This window comes from Antechinus flavipes, chromosome 1 (assembly GCF_016432865.1).
Source record: "Antechinus flavipes isolate AdamAnt ecotype Samford, QLD, Australia chromosome 1, AdamAnt_v2, whole genome shotgun sequence".
NCBI classification, from domain to species: domain Eukaryota; kingdom Metazoa; phylum Chordata; class Mammalia; order Dasyuromorphia; family Dasyuridae; genus Antechinus; species Antechinus flavipes.
The window spans coordinates 183,253,857-183,267,612 of NC_067398.1; the positions used below are offsets into that span (position 1 = coordinate 183,253,857).

General features: G+C 32.3%; 1 protein-coding gene across 9 annotated transcripts in view; it reads right to left on the reverse strand.

The window, feature by feature from the left end:
• The window catches only part of FAM172A (family with sequence similarity 172 member A), a 567,690-nt gene that overhangs the window by 243,496 nt on the left and 310,438 nt on the right, over positions 1-13,756 (reverse strand). The window lies entirely within an intron of this gene.

The window sequence follows — 13,756 nt, forward strand, 5'->3', positions numbered from 1 at the left end:
GTTCTAAATATTATCTGGGTAACTTTAAAATCAACTAACCAAAAAAAAAAAAAAAAGTGAAGGGCTGATTTCCTGGATGTATTTTATTTGGTACTAGCCACCTTTAGAGTACAGGTGTGATATACTTTTTTTTAAACTTTGAATATTTGGTACAGCACATATGGAGTATACTATCTATAAATAGGATGATGAGCCTTTTCAAATGTAAAAAATGGTTATTAAAAATGAAATATATGAGACATATTTAAATAATGCTTAAAAGTATATGTAACACTTCTGCATACTTCTATGATTATACTATTATTGTTATATTATAACATTATACTATTGTTATATTATAACATTATACAATTATCATTTTACTAAAGAAGGAATACAAAAATAAAATACATCTTGTCCTCAAGTAGTTTATATTTTATTTGGAAGGACAATAATATGTGTATCCATTTGCATATTTATTTTGTATATATGTTGTGCATACACATGGACAACATATATACAAAATAAATAGAAGGAAACTGACAAGGAGAAGGAATTGGCAGATAAGAGTAAGAAAACTCATGTAGAATAGGCACAGTGCAAATAATAAGTTATCTACTAATATAAAAGCCCAATACATGAACTAATAAAAACAGTACTTGAAAATACTTAAGAATTTGATTTGGGGAAGTTAAAACATCTTTCTGCCTAAACAGACTAATAATATGAAGCCAGGGCTAACAATCTTTTAAATGGCTCTAAATAATCTGAAATGTTTTTATGGATTTGAGCAGATCCTCAAATCTATGATGATGCAGCCATAAAAGGAACTTCGGGATCAGCCAGCAGAAACCACTCATTTTACAAAAGACAAAACTGAGGCTTAGGGAAATAAAACACTTTGCTTAGTGTCATAATGATATTAAGTAGCAAAACTGAGATTGAAATCCAGGCCTTCTCATTTCAAATCCAGCCCTTTTTTCATCGTACCATCTCACAAAATGATTTGATAGCACCATTGGTAATTATGGGCTCTAAATAATGATAACTAATAGTAGGATCTATTACATTAAAATATAGATCACTATGACTCTATATGTTAAATATATTTCTAAAAATCTGTGTCTGTATATTGAGATAGTTTTATAGACACATCAATAAGTTTGTAATATAAAAAACAGACCATCTCAGAAATGATAGCCTAGTGAAATCTTGTTAAGGACCAGAGAGTCTTTCTTATATACCACAATCATCCCTGAAAATACTATAACATTAAAACAGTACAATAATTAATGTTCATACTGATGATCTAAAGCCAAAAAATTATTTTCAATATACTATATTTTAAGAAGTCAGGGAAATATATAATACAGTTTCAGGATTCTCATCTAAAATACCTACAATTTTTATTATAAGTTTTGATACCTGAGATAAATCCTCAACTAATGGGAAAACCTGAAGAGCCAGAAAGCTCCATTCCCCCAGGAGACTCTATATTTATTCAATTATACTTATTTCATTTACACTTCAATGTGAAGCAGTTAAGTTTGTCTTTCCAAGTAGTCATTATTTTTCTATTTTGCCACCTTCAACAATTAAATATTTTAAACAAATGTTTGAAGAGCTATACAATTATTCATCAGAGTACAAATTTTAAATTTCACATCTCTCAAACATAGTTTACATTTTAAAATTTTACATCCCTTATTCTGAGAACAAAAATACATAAAGCATCTATTTAGGTATACACACACACATACACATACACATATAAAAGCATTCACCTATATTTAAATCAATACTACCTCTGTACTGGAAAGACAATGTACCATTCTTTGCCTACACAACCCTGGTGATTCCCTTTTCTAGACACCATCCTCTAAGAGTGTTGTATCTCCCTTTTAGAATGTAAGATGCTGGAGGGTAGCATGAATTTCACTTTTGTATTTGTACTCCTACCACAGTGTCTAGTACAAAGTAGGTATTTAATAAATGCTGATTGATTGTCTGATATGTCCTCATAGCATATAGATGTTGTAAAAAGTTATATGCCAGCAGAGTATAAGCCATGGTGCTAATAAGCTTTTAAGATGTAAACTATAAACCTAGTGATGGAAAGAATGTCTGTTGTCCTAGCACTGGCCTAATTAACTTCAGAAATCATCAGATTGGCTACAGAATGATGATTTTTTTTTAATAATAGCAAGACTTGAAAAACAAATATCTACTAAATCTTAGAGGGAAGAGGTTTTGCATCAGTGGATAAAACAAAACACACAAAAAATCATTACTAAATTATTATCAGAAAAATTTTTCCGACAAAAGTAGATTCCAATATAGGAAAATCCACATCTTGCTTACAACAAATATATAGAATCCACTCTCTAAGGATTGCATATGGATTTCATTTCCATGATACTGACTTTATTTAGATTAATTTTATATCTTAAGTTAGATTATTTCAGAATAATTTAACTGCAACTGGCATAAAAAATATGAATAATATAGAATAATCCAAGACTAATATTGGGGCATACTGATACCAAACTGCACAGAGGATTTAAAAGAATGGAATTCTGATGCCTTCAGAGGACAGGTTGAATTTACTAATGTATGATTGTCATCATTAATGGTTAAATGCTGAGCAAAAGTGATGCAGTAACCAAAGCCTTATCAACTCTACCAGATTCTAATATGACGGCACTGCAAGGTCTGCATTTATGATGGACTACCTGAGCTGATAACACACGGAATTATCTAAACAACATTTGCATATTTGTGTAATTATTTCCTAAGGTTAATTAGCTCCTGTAAAGCAGCCCACCCTTTGAGACTGCTTTCAGTGACAGGTTCACATATTTTTTTGAACCAATGCCAAATTTGACAGATTTTCTTCTACTAACTTGTTGCTACAAAGTTATAAAATGACTACTGCCATAATACTTTATATGCTCTTTAAACTTCTAATTGATCTTAGAAAAAATTAAACTAAAAATAAAAGCAATTTAAATTTTTCTTTCTTTGTCCATTTTAAAAGCTGGAATTCCAAGATTACTTTCTCCTATGGAATTATCTATGTTTAAAGAAAGACTGGTAGGCCTAATAATTAGCAAAGCTTATTTATGTATAAAGAAATCTGAGACTGACACTTCCATGGCTCCAAACCAGAGGACATCTATTTAATTGTGTCACTAATTTTCAGTTGCATCCTGAAAAAAGTTCGTTTCTTCTTTTTTAATTGTATATTTTTTAGATTCAAAGTAGAGAACCAGGGAATGAATACTTCATATGAAATATAGGGAGGAAATATTTTTGGACTATCAGAATAATAAAAAGTTAAAGTCAAAGTATAATAATTTAATTATTAGGTATAAAGGCACGAAAAATTATTGCTTTCTGATTCTTTTAAGATGATCTTGCCAAACTGCAATGGGATAGGAGGCATAATAAACTGTGAAGAAAACTGAAATTGTCAGAGATTTAGGAATGAAAGGAATCTTAAAGATCAAAAGGTCATTCATTGGTTCTGATTCTCCTCATTCTATAAAAGAAGAAAACTGAGGAACAAAAAAATTAATCGACTTGCCTAGAGTCACAGAGTTATTAAATATCTGAGGTGAGATTTGAACCAGGTTTTCCTATTTCCATATTTCTTTTTTTTTTTGCACTTAATAGTATTTATAGTATTTTTTCCAATTACATGTAAACTGTTACAACATTTTGAGTTCTAAATTTTTCTCCCTTCTTCCCTTCCCTCTCTCCTCCCCAAGAAAGCAAGCAATCTGATACAGACTACACATGCGTAATCATGTTCATATTTCCATATTAGCTATGTTGTGAAAGAAGAATTAGAACCAAAGGGGGGGGGGAACATAGGAAAGAAAAAACAAAAGCAAATTTTTTAATAATGAAAATAGTATATCAGCACTCAGATTCCATAGCACTTTCTCTGGATATGAATGGCATTTTCCATCACAAATCTTTTGGAATTGTCTTAAAACACCGTATTGCTGAGAATAAAGTCTATTATTGTTCATCATCAATGTTGCTCTTACTAGATACAATGTTGTTCTGGTTTTGTTCACTTCACTCAACGTCTGCATCTTATTTTTTAAATTTTTAGTCGATTTAATCTGGGATACTTGATAAATACAATTGATCTAACATCATATTATCCAGTAGGAATAGTTGGCATCTTTTTAGACCAAGATTAGCAAAAATTAAATAGAAATGAAGAAAATAGTACAGGGTAGATAGGAATGTCCACTTGCTTATCTCCCATAATATATGACCAACAATTTTCTAGGTAACTTCATCTGGATGGTCGTGCCAGTTAAATCAAGGAGTGAAGATGAGACCCTGGGGTCTTAGTGGCTAAGGGTAGCAGAAATCTTAATCCACCATTACAATAAATGGGCCAATAAGGGTATTTGTATCAATGATACAAAGCTATATATCTAATTCCTTGACTGACCAAAATAGAAAAAAAAATGTTTTGTAGGCAGACTGAACACTAAACCTGTCTGTTCTCTCTCAAATATGTTTATAGTTGAATTTAATGCATTATGCAACTAACTAAGGAATTATAAGCCAGAGATAGGGCAATTGCCCCTATTTCTACATAAAGGGAAACAAGAAGTTCCAAAATGTAATAGTTTCATGAATCCCCAAAAGTTAACAGTTTCATGAATTAACAGTGGAGAACATTAGTCCCTAATGTAGTCACCCAGCAACCCCTTACCCTAACCAATCAACTTCCACACTTTAGTAGAGTGTACAAAATGACTCACCAGCTTCAACTTTGGAAACCAATCAGGGATTTCCCTCCTTTCAGTCTCTTCTGAAAGATGCCTGCCCTTCCTCCAGCATCCCACTGCAACAAGCAGGGGCCATCAAATCTGCCCCATCAAGCAAATAAAGAAGAAGAGTAGAAAGTGGGAGATTGCACTTAGTAGCCCTACTTTAGAAATTCAAAGGTAACAGAATTACTTTACCTGAAATACTCATGCTGCCATCTGCAAAATGGCACTGGCTCAGTACAGTCAGAGAACTTTAAAAAAAAAAAAAAAAAAAAAAAAAAAAAGGAAAAAAGAACAAGAACAGGATGTCAGTAAGTAGTTGTGTATGGACCTGTAAAGAAGGGAACTGGAATTAACCTGGAGCCAGTTCTATTCCTCTAAGGCTATGTAAAACAAGAACTGAGGTTGATAAAAAATATATTTCTCAATTTGGGAAAAGGATGTGACAACATTTCTAAATAAGTATTTTAAGACAAAGAAAACTGAACCAACATCTGATGAAACAGAACCCTGAAGATTCTCATAAGAGCATGGTTCAAGAGAGAAGTTAAATGGAAACAGATGGCAAAAAAGAATGATCTGAACAGCAGACATAATTAGCCGAATAGAAAATTGTAGTGTGCTTTCTAGAGTCCCCAAATTGGGGTTGTCAAGATATACTGTCTCTGGAGGACTTCAGGACCAGCCTTGAGTCTTAGTGGAGGAGTAAAGGAGGTAATTATGAGGATGGTCAAAGATGGAATCCTTATTTCAAGGCCTCTCAGCCCTTAAATACTTTGGTATGATCACATCATTACAGCACATTAAGCATGTACCAACTAGAGAACCATCATATCATAGTGAGCACTCAGTTAGGACTGAGTGCTAACTATAAGCACCCTGCTATTGATATATACATGCCTCTATTTACTGTAAATATCCCTTGCTTCAAGGTGGTCACGCTCTCCTTGACTTCTCAGGAAGGGTGAGTACACTAAAGGGAAGTGGGGAGCAAAACCAGACATTGTCAGCAGATTCCCTCTGGCCTGAAGAGTCTTCCTTATCCAGAGTTCCCCCACTATCTGTAGCCCTTTACAGAAAAATTTTGATTCCAAGGATGATGAGGCTCTCCAAAGAAAGAAAAATAGAACAACTCATTTTGAAGACAAATATATGAAGCAAAGGACAATCTGGAGAAAGAGTAGCAAAAGAATAACATTATAAGAATGCATAGTCTTTATAGATAAGCAAAACACATTGACCCTGAAAATAAGATGCATAGAGGCTTTCATGAGCCTAAAATGTCAAAAAACAAAAGCAAAAACTGAATATCCAAGAAATAATACAAAAAAACAAGCTGGGATTTCAATCTACAGATTTTTTCCCAAAAAACCCAAACCAAAGAAAAACTCTTTGCTTTGAACTCCAACATAGAATTTAACAATGCTAAAGAACAACCAACAAATTCTATAAATGACCAGTAGAAATACTTTCAAATATAAAGGGAAGGAAATTGAAAGAACACCCACCAGAAACTACAGAAGGAAATGGTGCAACATGGTATAAAAAGCAAAGAACCTCAAGATGCTACTCAAAATAACATACCTGGAAAACCTGAACTTAATAATAATAAAAGAGGTGCATATTCAATAAGGCAGAAGTTTCAATAGTAACAAGAAATGTGATGTGGTTTATCTGAGAGGAATAACTCAAACAAGAAAAATACAAAAAAGGTAAATAAATAAAAAGTAAAGGAAAAATACATTAATACAATAAATTACCCCATCTCTAGAGACTATTAAGATTAAAAAAAAAAAACCAGCAATGTGGAGTCCATTAAGAGATTTCTTTCTTTTGGAACTATACTCAAAAAGTTATCAAATTGTGCATACCCTCTAACCCAGCAGTGTTACTACTGGTCTTATATCCCAAAAAGATCATAAAGGAAGGAAAGGGAACTATATATGTAAAAATGCTTGTGGCAGCCCTTTTTGTAGTGTCTAGAAACTGGAAATTGAATGGATGCCCATCAATTGGAGAAAGGCTGATTAAATTATGGTAACTGAATGTTATGGAATATTATTATTTTGTAAGAAATGACCAACAGGATGATTTCAGAGAGGTCTGGAGAGACTTATATGAACTGATGCTGAGTGAAATGAGCAGAACCAGGAGATCATTATACACAGCAACAATAAAACTATATGATGATCAATTCTGATGGATGTGACTTTTTTCAACAATGAGATGATTAAAATCAGTTCCAATTGTTTAGTAATGAAGAAAGGCACCTACACCCAGAAAGAGGATTATAAGAACTGAGTGTGGACCAACACAGTATTTTCACTCTTTCTGTTACTGTTTGCTTGCATTTTTGTTTTTCTTGTCAGATTTTTTTCCCCTAGATTCGATTTTTCTTGTGCAGCAAGATAACTGTATAAATATGTATACATATATTGCATTTAACACATAATTTAACATATTTAACACATGTTGGTCTACCTGCCATCTAGGGTAGATGGGGAGAAAGGAGGGGAAAATTTGGAACAGATGATTTTGCAAGAGTCAATGTTGAAAAATTACTCATGCATATGTTTTGTAAATAAAAGGCTATAGAGATTTCTTTCTAAAAGTATTCAAGAGAATAAATACAAAAGTAGAATTTAAGGAAATGAGAGAAGTGATAGTGGAGGAGTAGGCCTAAAATAACTTCCTCCTTCCCCCCTTCCCCACTGTGAATTAGTTTATTATATAACACTAAATTGTAGAATGAGAGTACATATAAGAGTATGGGGAAGGAGAGAACAGAGGTAAAGTCTGAGGCATCCTAATCAAGTCCACAGTGATAAATGAAAGAAAGATAACTGATATAACATCTCAGCAAAAAGTGGGGCCATGGGACAAAGAGTTAGCAAAGGAAAAGAAAAGAAGAAATCTCCATTCAGTAGTAGGCATAATTCCATTGAAAAACACTCCCATGGGAGTTAAGGGGTGGAAAGAGGAAATTTACAAGCATTTAGTGCAGAGAGGGTGTAATCTGTGAGAAACAGAGGGAAAAATCATGCTAGAGGGCTACTTTTCTCTATTGATATTATCTCACTTTAGAAAAAGAGTAATCAGAGCTTTAGAGGGTAACTAGAATTCATGAGTGGAAGGGAATGGACCTAGAAAGAGGATTGAATAGAAAATGAAAAATAAAATAATCATGGGAAGGGTAGGAGATAAAATTGGACAGGATGATTTGGAGTACAGGCAAATTTTTATTGTGAAACATCACTGACATTAAGAGATACGGTAGAAAAAATGGAAAGGGGACAAGAAAATATCTACAAGAAAATAAAATGGAAATTGATTAGATCAGAAGACTCATTAGAAGAAGAAAAATAAAAAAATAGATACTTTGATTTCATAAAAATACAAAGAGAAAATAAATAAATAAGGTAATGAAAAAGGAAATAAAATTAGAATAGACAGAAAAGGAAGAGGTTTCATGAAGAAGATATGGTAAAGAAATCCCTTTTGGAAAAAAGCACAGAAAAAACTAACTAATAAAAGAAATTTGAATTAACCATTTAACTGAGAGAAACAGTGGCCAGTAGAAAGTGAAAATTAGATAACTAAATAAAATGAATTTTATTTACTTTTTTAAAAACTTAACTTCATTGAAAAATGGGAACAGGAAGGATTTCAAGGTTTAAAGGTGAGGGTAAAGGAGCCTAGGAAGTAAGAGTTCCTTAAAGTAGATTAAGCAAAATTAATCATAAGAATTGTCTTAACAGAAGAAAGAGAGAAAAGATACCAACTGAAAATTATTAAAGGGTAGATTGAACACCACTTTGTGTGAGTAAAATCCATGACCACCACTAAGAAAAAAAAACCCTCAAATTGCAAATGCTATTGTGGATGAATCAAAAGTATAATCTTCAAATACCCATTACATTTAATTTTAGGAAATATTAAAAAACAGATTCCTATTGTTTAATCATATTCTGGCTAGGTAAATTGTATAATAGCAATAAGAATAATATAGTAATTAGAATATATTACTAAGTGAGGGTTTGTGTCATTTGTGTCAATGTGCATTTCTAAATGCATCCAGTGCTCTGTGTATGATAATCTAAATCCCAACATAAAAGGACTTAAATTTTGCCTCTGTTTTACATCTGTTGCCCTGCCTGATTTCAAAATAGCCTCATGCCAGATACCAATTATGTCCCAATCCATCCATTCCTAACTCCTTTTGTATGTCTCTTCCTTTAGATTGTAAACTCACTGAGGGCAGGGACTGTCTTGGCATTTTTTTTTTTTAATTAATTGTAACCTCAGCACTTAGCACAGTATGTGAAACCTTATAGGCACTTTAATTGGATAAAAAGTGAAAAATAAAATAATATGAAGTACATTTTTCCTTTTAGTACAAGACAGACAATCACACTATATTCGGAAGAAAGTGTAAAAACAGAAAAACTTTCCTTATGCCAGAATTTTTCCATTGTTTACACCTATTAACAACATACATACATATGTATTTGTATGTATGTAAATGAATTACATATAAGAGATGTTTAAAAATACCTATAGTAAGAGGGGGAGGAGTAGAATCGAGTTTTGAAAAATCACCAGTTGCACAAAGATTAAAAGAGCTCATTTGCATATAATCTTAAGGTGGCTTTGGGTCAAAAAAATTTAAAAAAGAAGACTTTGGATCTTTGTGTGGATCTATATAAACATTTTGATTCATTTAACACCCCAGAGAACTACTATTTTCCCTTTTCCTAAAATTTAACATAATAAGTTATAGCTAGATAGGAAAAATAAAGTGTCCTATCAGGAAAAGAAATCCATCTACTTGGAAGAAGAGGAATAAAAAGAGAAAGAGGGGGAGGAGGAGTTAGCACCATTTGAGTCACTGCACATGTTGTAGTAGTAGCAGTAACAATAATAATAATTCTTCTGTTGCTTTTCAGATCGGTCCAACTCATTATGACCCCATTTGAATTTTTTTGGCAAAGACATTAGACTAATATGCCATTTCCTTCTTCTCCAATTCATTTTACAGATGAGGAAATTAAGATAAGCACATTTAAATAATTCCCACAGGATCATGCAGCTTGTAAGTATCTGATGCTACAGGTCTTCTTAACTCCAGGCCATGCTTCTTTTCTTATGTTAGGTTGAAACTACAAAACTTTGACCTCCTTACCTCCCATTACCCAATTCTACTCCACTGCAGATATCCAGGAGTTAGTGTGGTAGAGTAGGAAAAGTTTTGACTGGAGTAGTGGACCAGAGTTCATATTCTACTTCTGATGCTTAGTAACTACCCTATGATCTAAATAAAGTAATTCATCTTTCCCATGTTTCATTTTCCTCATAGACAAAAATGTGTTAGATTAGATGGCCCTTTCAGCCAACAGATCTCTGATATCCCATAACCAGAAATTGCTTAATTTCTAACATTTGGAACCTAAATGTTTTCTACTGATAACAGTTGCAAGGCCCCCAGCCCTCTCTTCCCCTGCTTCACATTTCCTAAGCCAATTCTTTGCTCTCATTACTATCTCCTTTATATCACCAGTTCTATTCCAGTTTCATCGTCTTCTCTCTAATCATTTCAAAAAAACAAAACCAACCAACAAACAAAAAAAACTCTGTCCTCCATAGAATTCTTCAGCCTCTCTGATACAGCTGGGAACCTTGCTTTGCTAATCACACAACCCAAATTATCTCTCTTCACTCTTCTCCAAAATACTCAATGAGGTGCTCTGTGGTGCTGCTCAATCTTAGTAAATCCACCTAAGGTGTTTATTTCAGACTTTTTCTCTTTCTGAAGGCCCATCAAAATACTTAAAACATTTTTGTCTTCAAACTAATTCCTTCAGTTTTGTCCTTAATCCCACACTATTTCATTTTTTCTAGGCTCTCATTCTACCTATAATCCACCACTTCTCACAATGTTGATCTCCAGGTTTCTTCCCTTCTGTCTTAAAACACCATCCTTCTGAGTTTATTCCTGTCCATTCAAATGTAATCAGTTGCCAAGTATGGTTAAATTTACTTTCATAAAGTTTCTATAGCCCTCCCCTATTACCTATATAGACTTCCACCAATCTAGCTAAAATTCTCATCATCTCTATCCTGGATTATAAAAATAATCTCCAATTGGTCTGTTTGTTTTCAGTTTCTTCTCTATCCAAGACATTCTTTTCATGGATGACAAAATAATTTTCATAATGTACAGGTCTGAACATTACTTTCTTTCACTAAAAAACAACAACAAAAACAACAATGAATTTAGATGGAAAAATATTATTTAGCCTAGAATTTAAGGCATTTCTATTATATGGCTCCAAGGGACTTTCCCAATCTTAATTTCTCACTAGTTTCTTTATCTACCTTCCAGTCAAATCAATTTACTAGTTCTTTTCTGAATGTCTCTAGTACATTCCCACCTCTGTGCATTTATGCAGGTTTTAACCATGGTTAGGCCACATTCCCTGCATTTATGTAGGCTCTAACCATGGCTAGCCCATGTCCCTACCTCATCTCTACCTTTGAAAATTTCTTCTTTTCATGGAAGGCCTAGCTCTATTACTTCTCACAAGATGCCTTTCCTGATAACCTCATATTTGAAGTATTCTCTTTTTCCTGGATTGTTCTGTTTGGATTTTTCCTTTTTTCTTATCATAGACTACATTATATTTATAATTATGTGTGTGCTGTATCCCTAAATTAAAGTAATTATCTACTTGAGGGCAGAAACTGTGTGTCCTTTTCATCTTTGTTTTCCCAAGGCACAGAAGCCTGAAACTTACTATGCACAAAATAAATGTGCATTAAATTGATTATTTGGTTTCTTCTTAATTTAAAAGGACCAGTAAGATATTCTGAAGCCAACAAATTTTTTTTATTTTTTTGCTGAGACAATTGGGGTTAAGGGACTTGTGCAGGATCACACAGCTAGGTGAAGGACAACAAATTAGACGTAAAATTTTCATGTAAAAATACCCAACAAACTCTATGACAAAATGTAATATAGATTTTTATAAATCAAAGAATATTCACTTTTAAAATATTAAACCTGCTTCTGGTCATTTCACAAAAATCAGAATTTCCAAGTCTGAAAAACTTTTCAGTATGCAAACATTAATGTAATTGTCTTTGCCCCTGTTAGTTGTAGGGTACAATATATATATGTGAATATTTGTATATGCATACACACTTTTAGAAAATTACTGTAATGATACTCTCTCAAAAGAAATTTAAGGAAAATCAATTATGGATATAATCCAGGAAAAAAGAGGCACTCAGGTAAATAGCATTTTTCTAGGTTTAAACTTGAATCTTTTAGCTGCTTTTAAATGTAATTTCTTTGTACACTGATAACTATACACATACTTCTTGGAAGTTTATGTGGGAAATATAATATGTCATATGGCAAGCAATTTTATTTTAAACCTGCTTATTTTATTATAAAGTATCACTGGTCCTAAAAGGTTAGAAGACCTCAATCTTTGAAATATTTTCATTTACAACCTTTTGAAAAAAGCATACATGCATTTGTACTCAATTATTTAAGGTCTACTGAACTCCCAATGTAACTGGATATATAACCTATTAATTATAAGACCAATTAAAACTGTTTACCTTTGCTTATGGTGAAAAGAAGTGATATCATAGAAAAAAATTTAGAAGATAGCAGCAAAATATTTTAAAAACCATATTTGAAAAACTGAAGATTGCAAATAGTTTTGTTTAAATTTTGCTTATTATATTTAAATTGTGAAGTTATAACTAGTTAATTTCAGTCTTATAAATAAATTTGCTCTATACATTTCTGGAATTGAAAGAATAAAAAAGAAAAAGATAATTTGTGATACTATATATAGAGATGACAGAAAACCTAAACCGCTGTTATTTGTATGGGACATCACACAGCTATACAGCTTTTCAACATATCCTTAGCAGGACTACTGGAATTATTAGAGAACAGGGTAACTGAAAACTAAGAAGGGCAATAGGGAGCAGTGAAATGAATAAGAGGTTGGAAATCAAGAGGTCTCAGTTCCAGTTCTGGCTATGTCAGTAACCTATCTAAGCTTAATCTTTCTTTATTCCAGTACTTTTATTTATTTATTTAGAGTTTTATTTCATGTAAGCCAGAGCAAAACAAAGAAATGGTATGAAAGCATGTTTATTTTAAAAGTTTCACATAATGACATGACTTTATTCTAAAAAAAAGTTTATTCAAATCAATTTTTTAGTGGAATCTGATCACTTAAATCTTGATTCTGACTCTTACTCCTATTATTTTCCATGTTAAAAAAATATACCATAAAAAAGTATAGTTAGTCTTCAAATTTATTTTTATCTACTATGGGACTAAAAGCTAAATATAGTAGAAGTAAATTTTAGCATTACATTTTTTTTTAATAGGAATACCTGATAATCAGGTCATCTGTTCTGGGGTCTGCAAAATAGCAGCTGTGGTAAATGATACTGAATATAAAAATCAAGCAAAAAAGTCAAAAGTTGGGTAATCTTCTGGCAAATAATTCACAAAATACCTGGAAGCCTAATAAATGGAAAGGTTATTAATTCACATAATGGAACAGATTTTTCTCGCTATTAACTCTTTCAGATTACTACTCAATGTAACAGAAGAGCCAAGTAACTAAAGGCTACCTGGAAATAAAGATTCATTACAAAAATGAGGCAAAGTGCTATGAATACAGAAAATAATCCTGCCTTCCTGGAGTTCAGATTATAAGACATACATATTAAAATGGGTGCAAAGTATTTGTCTCAGACGAGATTCAGAGAGTCATTAAAATAATAATTGATAAATGATGCTTACAATCTTTTAATAACCCTCGTAAATTAAATGTGACAATCCAAAAAAGCAAAATCACAGATTTATAAAGAAGAAAACATCTAGAAAAGTTATTTTGAAATATATTTTACATTTTTCATTTTCTGTTGAACACATATAGACAACC